This window comes from Protomyctophum parallelum (genome assembly GCF_964188405.1).
Source record: "Protomyctophum parallelum genome assembly, chromosome: 17".
NCBI classification, from domain to species: domain Eukaryota; kingdom Metazoa; phylum Chordata; class Actinopteri; order Myctophiformes; family Myctophidae; genus Protomyctophum; species Protomyctophum parallelum.
This window is the reverse complement of record NC_139719.1, coordinates 6430771-6443391: the sequence shown is the minus strand read 5'-3', so window position 1 is coordinate 6443391 and position 12621 is coordinate 6430771. Positions and strand designations below refer to the sequence as shown.

General features: G+C 39.4%; 1 long non-coding RNA gene across 1 annotated transcript; it reads left to right on the top strand.

Annotated features, from left to right (window-relative positions):
• Positions 1-202: 202 nt before the first annotated feature.
• Positions 203-4975, top strand: LOC310874394. Its single transcript, XR_014570564.1, has 4 exons — positions 203-302; positions 2187-2263; positions 3347-3481; positions 3876-4975. It is a non-coding gene; the product is annotated as an uncharacterized lncRNA (long non-coding RNA).
• The last annotated feature ends 7646 nt before the right edge of the window (positions 4976-12621 follow it).

Genomic DNA, 12621 nt, shown 5'->3' with positions numbered 1-12621 from the left:
ATAATCATATTTCAACATTCCATCCTGAGAAGCACTTGGACTTGTAGGCACTACATTTAGTCGATTCGGCTCTACGTTTGTGAAAATAGACAAACTATAAAGCTCACAACAGTTTCTGCCCGACAGCCACGGTTGAAAAGCAGAGATATGTGACACCTGGGGTGGGACCTGAATGGGGACAATGACAGCAGATCACTGGGATGGGACCTTCATGGGGGACAATGACATCAGATCACATGTCACACATATAAGGGACATTTCAACTGCGTTGCAACTCATTCACTCCTGGGTCAGCTACAGAGGTAAGACTACTTACAACACAATACAATAATGCATGGATTATTTTCTTGAGTAGCCTACAAGTTAGACAGTTTCACAAGAAGAAGAGGAAGGGAAAAAAGGTTGTCATCTACTGCACATGCATGGACAGTCAAAATCTTTTGGAAATGCCATTTTGATAATTAAACTTAAAATCTTCTGGAACACAAAAACTGCATGGCACTTCATGTCATTTTGTTTATTTTAGATCCCCAGTAGTCACTGCCTCAGCAGAGACTATTCTTCCTGGGGTCAAATTACAATTAAAAAACGTTAAACGTTAAATAAATACAAAATGTAGCAACACAAAAAATAGCAAAACATTTTTGGCAAAGATTTAAATAACAATTAAAGAGCAAATAGCCTACAGTATGCACATGCAAGGACAAAAACAATTAAAACTAGAACTGCACTCTGTCGAGTGCCTACTTGCTTGTGCCTAGTGCGCAAGCAGACCGCTACAAACTGTCAAATTCTCAGCTTCTCTGTGAAAGAAATATTGAATTATTAGGTTTAGCTATTTGCTACGTACCTAGTTTTTGGAGGTTAAAAAGTTGTATTGTTAAGTATGGTAAGAGACGGCTTTCGATGGTGACGTATATGTCGATCAGCGTCGGGTGGATTAAAGGAAATATGTATATGTAATTTAATTTGTAAGTTGATTAGCGGTATACTGTGGTTACTTTGCGTTTGATGGGTTATGTATCGTAGCAGCATATGACGTCAGGTATAATAACTGGTACAACTAGCTCTCAATGATGACGTAATAAAGATGTGGATTAAAGGACCCAATGCCAGAGTGTAATTGGTTTTCGATGGTGATGTAATTATGATTTTAGTGTCGGGAGGATTAAAGGTAATGCCCCTATGTATACATGTATGTATACGTGTATGTAACCTGACACCACTGCCATATCAAGCACAAGTAGTCATTACGTCATACGCTGGCACGGCGCATACACATCAAACATGGACGAAAGCTATTACTTGCGCGCTCTGCTTGCGCAAGTAACAATTATGTCATAAAGGTTGCAGACATTTATTTCATCATTGGTCTCTGGTCTTTTCTGTCCCAGCTGGACTGTGATACCATTCACTACAGGTCAGCTCGTTCCTCCACTTTGGCCAAATTGGATCACTGTACGCTGTATATGCTGCAGTTGATTGCTGTCGTTGATTGTCAATGGACACATCATTTATCATTGGCATATTTTCATTTACAAAGCTATTAGTGATCTCCCTTCCTACATTTTGGTTAAGAACGGTCTAAACCTCAGACCAAATGCCTGGCTATGGTGTGTAGTACCCCCATTTACATCTGAGGGGGGTACAAAAATGTCTCGCTTTCTTTGGCCCCTGGTCGTGTATAACGACCTGGAGACCAGACTCAAATTGGCCTCAAGAATTCCTCTGAGAAGTTTCAAAAGGATCACCTCAGATCATTCAGATGTAACATGTACACTCCAACATTTGCACATGTTCGGACGTGTACTAGCCTCTGTGTAGGCCTACATATTTATATATTTCTGTGCATATTGTACATTGTATATACGTGTATATGTAGAACTTTGCCCCTTTCTTCCGTCACTTAAAGTGTATCACTTTGGAGATCTTTGTATTGTATTTGAGGTACTTTGAAGTGTATCATGGATGTACTATATTGTCTGTTTTGTAATGTCATATGTAAATGATGTGTATTTTCTTTTCTGCCTCTTGGCCAGTTCCCACTTTGTGTCAATGTGTTTTTACTGGTTAAATAAAAAATAATAATAAAATCATGTTGTTTTAACAGAGTAGATAGCCTACAGTATGACATTCATGTTGTATTTGATTTCATTGTGTTGTTTCTGTTTTTGGTTTTTTTTCAGAGTAGATATGGCGTCCATGACGTGGCTTTCCGTGTTGGTGGCTGTGCTGTTTGCTCTGATGGAGAGTCAGAGTCATTGTAAGTAAAGTGAAATAAAACGTATCAGGTTTTACTTGATAACCTGATAGGCCTACTCACAATTAAATGCTCATACTCGTAGAATGAGGCAAAACCCACCGCAAAAAAAACAAGCAATGATCACATAGTGATAATGCGTCAGGTGAAACAGGCACTGTCTCCGTTGTCCCCCTTGTCTTTGTTTTCCCCTCCCTTTCCCCACACTGGCGCTAAAGTAATACATTGAATAACATATAAATGTAGGTTTTAGAAAAGTAGGCTAGAATGGTATTGTAGTGAAGTGGACTAGTGAGAGATGAGATGAATTGTCTCTCCTTCATTGCGGGATTGCAGGACTCTGGAGATAGTTACAGTCGTGAATGATCAGCTTCAGTCAGTTTTGTATAGGTCGTACCTGGAGTTGTGCATTATATCTCCGCTGTCTTTATATCCATGGTTTCCATGTGCGACACAAAAGTACAATGTGTTTGTTTTGGTTAGTATAGCCTACTGCAGGCGCAGCCATGCTGTTTCACGTAATCGCGTTGGACAAAACGAAACCAGCCAGACCAACATTACTGGCTTTATAATGCATGTAGGACCCGCATTTTCAAACTGTCCACTCTTCGCAACGGACCCGACGGTATAAAATAAGTTGTGAGTGATTCTGTGCGTGTGCACTGTGCATAGAGTTACCGTTGGCATGCCGTTGCTTGCTGTGCCATTGGCCAGAGGAGGCAGCCAATCAGGCTGTCACTATGACTATAGGGCTAGACTATGACGAGGTCGTCTAGTTTCCATGAGCTTTCATTAAATAGCCAATCTACTGTACAAGCTCACATATCTGGTATTTTCACAATATTTACTTTTTGAACCGAGTCAAACTAAATAGCTATGCCTTGAGTCGAGGGTCCCCAGTTCAAGTCATTTGGGGGATTGCTTGAACTGGCCTGAAAAGGTTGAGAACCACTGTACTGTAGATCAGCTATTTTCGGCAACCTTTTTGCCTATTAAACCTTACATTTATAGAAACAAAGTAATTTTTAGGGGTGAACTACTCCTTTAATATAGGGTTAGGCATAACGATCCATGTTGTTATTGCAGCTGCGCATGCGCTGACATGCTACAACTGCACCAGCATCAAGGAGAACCACCTGTGTGACCAACAATACCAGAAAGGGATACAGTGTGGCATGGGCTTCCCTTCCTGCATCAGCATCCATATGAGCATCCCTAACCGTAAGATACAACACAACAACAACAATAATGACAATAACAATAACTAGTAGTAGTAGTAGTAGTAGTAGTGTAGTAGTAGTAGTAGTATTGCATTGTTGTATATGCCATGAATGACTGGTTCCATGAATGTGTGTACACATGGAACCAAATGGACCCTTGCCTTAACAGGTCTGCAACTCTGAGTGTGTACACATGACATTCAACCAAATGGACCCTTGTCTGTAAGGGTCCAGTTGGTTCCACACTCCACACTAGGACTACACTCCCAGAGTTACAGACCTAAAAAAACATGCTATAGCATCAGTCTAGAAACACCATGGTAAATAACAGTCTATTGAAACTGTAGGATAACACCAGAGTAAACTAAACAACATGCTATTGTTGTTCTTTTCAGATGGCAAATATGACGTGCTACGCTGTGCTACGGCTATGGAGTGTGCGCAACAGTCCACAACCTCAGCAGTCAAAAAGGCCTGCTGCTTCACTGATCTCTGCAACAAGCTCATCTCATAGAATGACACATTCCACAGTTTAATCAACATTTTCATATTTGTTACTGCCCGGCAGTTTTGTCTCCGTATTTCAATTTCCTGCTTTTCTCATACGCCATTGTCATGCAGACAAGTAGGGAAAATATAGCAGAATCAGAATTTCAGCTTTATTTTCACATCACAGTTTCACAGGTAAAAAAAAAAGTGGGTGAAATTTGTTTTTGTGCATAGTTCCCATCGTGTCGTTTTCCCAAGAAAAACAAAGAAAGGGAAGAAGAGAGGGAACGAGGGTAAGATCGAGGCAGGAAAAGAAAGAATAGAAAGTTTGAGCGGTTATAGGCCTACCGCAACAGTACAGGTATAGGGTTTTCTTCTGTGTGGGTCTTAGATATTTACAAGCTTTGGTTACAGACTCATGAAGCTCACAGGTACAACGCGTCAAATCCTGTTTCGTTGTGAGCTTGCAGATCTGGTACTTTTTAATGTTTTGAGAAATACAGTAAGTAACCGTTTCGGACAAGGTCTCCGGCCGACAGTAACAATCTGTTTGTGGCTTTATTTTGTGCACGGCTTATTTACAAGATATGAAATCAATAAAACGACATTATGACAGGCATAAACATGTTGAAAATGTAGTCAATCATCGGTCCTGGATGAGAAGATATTAAATGATTAATAAAGGACTGAATGATTTGTTAAATGGGGTGTTTTTTTGGTTTTGGCTGATCACCCCATAGCGATGATTTGATTGGCTGAGCAAAGTACATATTGAAGATAAAAGTGAGGGCAGAAAAGTGAAGACGGAAAACTGAGGACGCAAGTTGTGATTGGCCGGAATGAGATGATGTATGATGATGTGTGATGATAAGAGCGCCCCTCACTTCACACAGGTGTGATTTGGTTTGTGTTGAATATATTATGATAGGGTTAGGGTTAGGTATAGAGTGCTTGTTCAGTAACTGTGTTAAATAGCTCTATATTGTGATATAATAATGAATGGCATTTCTATAGCGCTTTTCCAAATGCTCAAAGTGCTTTAGTTCATTCATTCACATTGGGAGGTGAATGGGTGAACAGTCGACGCCAGCATCCTCACTTCCCACATTCCCTCACCAACGGCTGCAAGGTCACACAGACCGACTCGAGTGTTATAGAGTATTTGTTCAATAACACTAAACCCAACTTTTGTCACATTAAAATATATTAAAGTACAGAAAAATATGGCAATTTGCGGTACTCTTCTTCAATATTACCCCAAAAAAATGAAAAATAGATATCACGGGGGGGGCCCTATCATAGGTGGGGGAAATTTGTGAAAAATGAGGGTATTATTTAAATGAATATTCATAAAGGAATCTCTCTCTCTCTCTCTCTCTCTCTCTGTCTCTAAACCCGGGTGATTGGAAAAAGAATGTGGGCAGGGAAACAAACCATACCTTCTATGATGTCACTGAGCATCATGAAGCTATACCCAAGGAGCCGGCCACCCACCTCAGACATCAGCAAAATGTAAAACAATGTTGTCAAACATAATGACAAAAATAATTGTCTATGGGAAATCACCCAGGTTCAGTGTTCTACTGCAGGGTTTAAATACCTCTATATTGTATGAATTGATAGAGTGTTTGTTCAGTAACAGTGTTAAATATAGCATATTATTGTAATCATTATCATGAGAGTGACGTGTGTTCAGTAACAGGGTGTCAGGGATCTCCCTGTCTCCACTGGAGAGACAGGGAGATCTGCTTTAAGTGCCACAAATTCACATTGGGTGAGGTGACAAATGTTAGACGCTAGGGGGGGTAGTCGCCACCGTCTAAAAATGAATCCTCTACGCTGCTCGTTGCCTAGGAGACAGGTTTAACAGCCGACCCTTCCGGCCCGGGTTGAATCGGAAGGGGAAAAAAGATAAACAACAAAAAAAATTGATTGGATTTCCCAAGTAAACTTGGCTCTGCAGACATACCAGGCATGACTCCAACTCCAAGCAAAATGGACTCAACAAAAAATGGTAAGTTAATAAAATGTATTAAATCCTCCACGAGGATAGATGGGTGTAGAACCGTACCAAAACCGCGCCAGATGTCATAAAATTCGATTTATAACCGCATATACCCGGAAAAAAAGTCCCCGCGCGTGCACGCGCGCAAAGCATGTGTGGGGGGCGCGCACTCTACAGATCTCGCTTATAGCGCCACCTATAGGTGCCAACCGGTCCTGCTCTCCACTGGTCAGGAATCGAATTGTATATAGACGATGTATATGTGTACGTACACTTGTACTGTGTGTGTGTGTGTGTGTGTGTGTGTGTGTGTGTGTGTGTGTGTGTGTGTGTGTGTGTGTGTGTGTGTGTGTGTGTGTGTGTGTGTGTGTGTGTGTGTGTGTGAGAGAGAGACGTGTGTAGCCAATCTACAAGCTGACAACATAGCATATCAATGTGGCAGATCAGTCGAGCTTCAGTGTCATAAGTGCAGTGGTGGAAGAAGTACTTAGATTTTTATTCAAGTATAAGTATTCATACCACATTATAGAAATACTTAAAAGTAAAAGGCTTGCTTATTGTATGGACTATTTCACATTTCTTCTTTTCCTGCTTTTTACAACTTCAACAACGTGGTGTAGTATAGTAACTAAAGCCATCAAATAATTGTAGTGGAGTAAAAAGTTCTATCTGAGATGTTAAGTGGAGTATAAGTATAAAATGAATTAGGCCTGTTACAATTATTACATAATGATCTAATCAAAATTATTTGATTAGACCATTTCTATGCATGTTGGGGAAAAACACTTCAAATACACTCAAATATAAAAAGCAGAAAGGCACATCTACAAGCTTACAATGCAAGCTATTTCTACCTTTTTATATTTACGTTAATATATCTGCCCTGTGCTTAACCAAGCCTAAAGTCAAACTACTCAATTATTTTGTATTCATATATTATGTTCTATAATATTCAATGCCAAAACCACAATTAAAATTGCTAATCGCAATTATCTGCAGTGTGACAATTGATCGTCAACTTAAATTTTGTAATCGTGTCAGCCCCTTAAGTACCCAACAAATGTCAATACTCAACTCAAGTAAATTCAAAGTACCTTGACATGGTTTTATCTGTTTAACCCTCTAAGACCCAGCATTGCTTTTTAGCAACAATTTTATTTTATTTTATTACTAAATTATTATTATTTTTGTCTGTTTTTTTTCACCTAAACGTCATCAGTGATGTTCATTGCAATGCCATTTCAATGCCATTGGTCAAATAGAAGTAGGTAAAATAATTGTAATATGTTTTTTTGTGATCATTAGAATGTCTAGAACATGTTTTATTCATTACTGTGAAAGATATCCCCCAAATGTAAATTATTAATTTATTATATTATTATATAATTATTATAAATCTTTCATCAAACTTTATTTTTTTTATTTTTTTTAACATATTTTTTAGTCTTAGTCCTAGTAGTACAAAGTAGTAGTAAGGTTGAAATCAATTTTTTGCAAGTAGAAATTAATGCGGGTGTTAGAGGGATAAGTAGCTATACCTTTCTCCAGTATGACTCCCACATGCAATGCAACGTTCAGAATATGAGACGCGTGTTGGCTTTATAACAGTGGTCTTTTCAGACCCCTTAGCAGGCTGATAGAGAAATTAAAAATGTACCCCCACTACATATATTGTAAAAAGAAAGAAAAAAAGGGTAAGGGTGCAATCAAACTAAACAAAAATAATATATTTTGTTTTAGAGAGTTGGAAATTTTGATGTTTTGCTTTCAAAATGTGAGTTGTAGAGGCTCATGGTTTTAGCAGTTATAGGCATATCCATAACCAAGGACAAAAGTAGAGTATACTCGGGTATACGTGCATGCGTTGGGTTTGCTCTGCAGCAGGCTTGGTAAATAGGTCAGAGTCGTATTAAGAGGATGGATGTGAACAGTGGCAGAAAGAGGTTGATGCTGACTGGCCTGCAGGCTGTGCATCTATCACACTGCATGGAGGAGAGAGAGAGAGAGAGAGAGGGTGGGTTGGTTGGTTGGTGGATGTGTGGATGGGTCAACTTTCAGCTCTTGGACCCTATTAAAAATAATCTTTTACAAAAATCCTGTTCATTCAACTTTGAGTCAATTTGGTTTCAAAATATTGATAATTTAAATGAGGACTCCCTGGAATCCTCCCAAGGACCGCTGGGGACCCCACGTTGACACGTTGGTTGACACTCATCTTTTACTTTGTCTAATTACAACCTAAAACGTGGCTGAAAAAGTTGTCATTTTACCTGGTGAATTCCCTGATTGGATGTCTGAAATCGGTTTCCCCTGCCTTGCCTATATTTTCAGTTTATTACAGAGCTGGAGAATCTGTTATTGGAAAACAAAGAAAACACTATATCAATGATTACTATCTATCACAATATATTGTAGATCTATTTAACAGTTGCTATATACAGCTATTTAACACTTAATGTAACTAAACAATATCACTGTCTTACAGCAACTTTAACTGTGCTTGTGTTTAGGACGGTACTTCATATTCCCACAATTTATCAAATTAGAATAGTGCCCGTTGGGCACCAGCCTATACTCGGGAATGAGCAAATAATATGTTGAGAACGATGCAAATAGGGAATGCATGGCCCACCCGTCAGAGTACCGAGTTGTGAACTAACTAACTGTCTGTCTGTCTGTCTGTCTGTCTGTCTGTCTGTCTGTCTGTCTGTCTGTCTGTACCTTTTGTGCTCATATATGGATACCAAATGTCTATGTCCCTTTCATGCCCAGAGTTGATGTTATGATTATATGGCCATGTTGGCATGTCCATAGATATAAGGCATATCAGGGGGATCAGCGGTTCTGAAAGGTGTGCAGTGATAAATGTGATCAATGTCTTAGTGTAGAATGTGTGGAGAATGTCGGGAGTGCAAACTGACTGTGGACAGTGGACTGAGAAGGAATCAAATGGCAGCCTGGCAGGTAGGGAATTCGACAGGTCTTTGGGAATTTGCCAAATCAAGCCAAGGCCGGGGGTTGCCATCAATTGGCCAGAGCTTTCTCTGGCAGTTCTTGCGCGACCGCCTATCCGACAAGACTCGGCGCCATTAGACACGTCACTCCCTCGAGTCGGGTCACACCGAGTTTGTAAGTCGGACAGTCAACGGTTCTCAAGATACGTGGAATACATCTTTGGGCTATGTCTACAATCAGCATATCTTAGGAATCTCTGTACCTACAGATTCTTAAGATGTAGTATACATGTATCGATTTGGAAATCTGCACACCGAAATGGAAAACCTGCATTGTAGCATTTTGCTTGTAGCATTTCTACAGGACAAAATATTACATTATTTAAGGTAGTGTTTATAGTACAGGACAAAATATTACATTATTTAAGGCGGGTGGGGGGGTTCTTGGGTACTGTGAGTGGACTAAATAAATGATGGCAGCACTCTCAACCAGTGAGGTATGCTACAGGAAACAGGACAGTAGAGGAATAGCACCTCTGTTGGCCAGGAAACCTATCTACATATTTCAACCTTTGTATGGTTTTATGTAAATCAGTGGTTTTCAACCAGTGGTCCGGGGACCACCAGTGGTCCTTGAAGAGGTTCCAGGTGGTTCCCAGCTGCTAAATGATGAAGAGTTGGTAACCAAATGGACCCTTATAGATCTTTAACTCTTGAGAGCGTAAAATGAAACCAAATTACGCTCTCAAGAGTACAAATATTGTTAATTGTTAGTTTGATCGACGTTTGCCTGAACATCAATACAGCATGGACATATGGACATATTCTTTAGTTTTGGTCTGCAGGGCTACAGTTACAGTAAATGGCATCAAATGGGGGTCCGTGGCTAAAATACAGAATGAATTATGGTCCTTGATATGCAAGGGGTTGAAGACCACTGATGAATGAATGCCCTACATGGCTTAAGTGTCGTGCAAAAAAACAAAAACATCAGAAATAGCACATCTACAAGCTGAAGTAGATCTTCTTGTGTGCAGACCTTATGTTGCGTGGGTATAGAGCGTCGCAGAGCGTCGCAGAAAAACGAGTGGCCCAGGAAATGAAATCCCAATGCATTCTCCCATAGGCATTTCTTATTTAATTTATTTAAAGACCTTTTAAGCGCCGTACGAAGCCAACTCTTGTCGTGACAAATCATGACAACACACGAAATTTTCCGGGCCAAACAAAGAATTAGAAAGTAGAAAAAAACGGCAGGTTACAACACTTTTTTTGTTGTTTTTCTTCTTTGTAATTATTTGTTTGGCCCGAAAGATTGTGTGTGTTGTCATGATTTGTCACGGCAAGAGTTGGCTTCGCACGGCGCTTAAAAGGTCTTTAAATAAATTAAATAAGAAATGCCTATGGGAGAATGCATTGGGTTTTCATTTCCTCATGGGCCACTCGTTTTTTTGAAAGGGGGAGGGACTGCGACGCTCTATAGTTTTTAAATAAAAGGCATCACTCCGGTACAAGATGAAGAAAATAGACATACATATACACAGACATACATAACTCGATGAGGGATCCCAGGACATCATTTAATATCTTGAAACGTTCATAGTTCATGCGAACAATTGTGTTTTTTATCAATTAACCAAACAATTTGTATAAATAAATCAAATGATCAAACCAAACCTGTATATTAAACCTCCACAAAGTGCCTATTATAGCCTATGTCAACAACATTTTACAAAAACCCTGATTTTATCAGTGAATTATAATTCAATTCAGTTAGGCATTGAACAAAACATAATCAGATTTAAAGCAGCACTATGTAATAATGTTTTAATGAATTTTGTCCAATCTATTTGGTAGAGTATTTTAATGCAATATAACGTATACAATTGGGGTGGTTGTATTTTGTCTCCCTGCTCTGCTATTAAGACATTTAGATCATGTCAAAGGTCATGTCTAATTCAATTCAACCCCTGAGCAAGCAGGCAAATGTCAGCACATGCATGTCAGCACATGCATGTCAGCACTGGGTTAAAATCTGGGGGAAAGTTAGATAGTGCAGCTTTAATTCTATCACATCAAAAATAATGCTTCCCAGTTATAATTACAAACAAAGTGCAAAGTAAAGAGTAAAGACACAGACCAATAATACAGATGAAACAAAAGGCACGGCAAAGTAATCCCACAGCAGTTCAACAAGCAAAAAAACCCCAAAAACTCCACTTTAGGGTTACCCCTCACTCCACAAACGGTAACAAAAAGTAGGTCCCAATAATCCATTGGTGAAACTCCACTTCCGGTTTTAGTTGTACTACCTGTAGCCAAGGAAGCTTTGAGAAGGAAGAGAAGTGGTCACGTGACTGGGCTGTGCCATGACACTTTCATGGGAGCCAAACTACCCGGAAGTTTGGCAGAATGCACTGGAGTCAATGAGAGCTCAGTGACAAGCTCATGAACAAACATTATTTATGAATGACTGAGACCTTTTGTAAAGTAATCACTTCTGGAAAATAACAGGAGACATGTAACACATTATTGTCTGCTGTGTTGATTTTCGATATGTACACTGTGTAATTTTTATAGCTCGGTATCTAAAGAGCACAAAGTAGCCTACCTTTCAGAACGTACCGTATCGCGAAACTTCCCACCATTTCCTGTCTGGCAAACAAATATCGCGATACTTCAGAGCCAGAAACGATACCTGCTGCTGTTTAGATCCTCAGATAAAATGATATACTGTGCACTCTGTGCACATGAAAAAATAAGTGATTAGAAAACAACCTGTGATAGCCTATGTCTTTTATATTCCTGAACTGATTATATGACAAAGGTCTCAATTGTTCATAAATAATGTTTGTAATGAGTTGGTCCAGCCGGCTCCATTCACTGCCATGTATTCATATTGCACTTCTGGTGTGAGTTTGGCTCCCATGAAAGTGTCCATGAAAGTGTCATGGCGCAGCCCAGTCACCTGACCACTTCTCTTCCTTCTCAAAGCGTCCTTGCCTGTAGCTCCACAATAACACAAGGAATAAATAGCAGCATGCTAATAGCTCAGTGAGGCTACCAGTGTACTGAGCAGAACACAACGAAAAATGCATGAATTGACCAAAAATGTTCTTTGGATTAATTCCAACAACAACAAAAAAGATTCCTGCTTACCATTGCTCTGTACTGTACTGTACTGTCAGAGCTGGTCACTTAAGTAAATTTACATAAGTAAATGTAAGTAAGTAAATGTACTTAAGTACTGTACAGAAATTCTACAAAATGTGTACTTAAGTACTGACTTGAGTACAAAATGTGTACTAAAAAACAAATTTACTTAAGTAAATGTCCACCTATCTGTACTGTACTGTACTGTACTGTACTGTACTGTACTGTACTGTACTGTACTGTACTGTACTGTACTGTACTGTACTGTACTGTACTGTACTGTACTGTATCCCAACACCTCTCTCTCCCTCTATGCCACTTATATTGGCTTGCATATTATTGATTGCATTCTGGATGTAACAATAATGTGATTTGGGTGTTTGGCCAGTGCTGTGAACATAAGTCGTGTTTAGACAAAAATAATTGCTTAATACTTAAAACTGCAGTTACTAAAGTGCTCTTAATGTCACAGTGGATCCATCTTGTACAAATGGCACAAAGATTTGTGTTTAGGCTGGTCATGCACCAAGAATAAGTGTA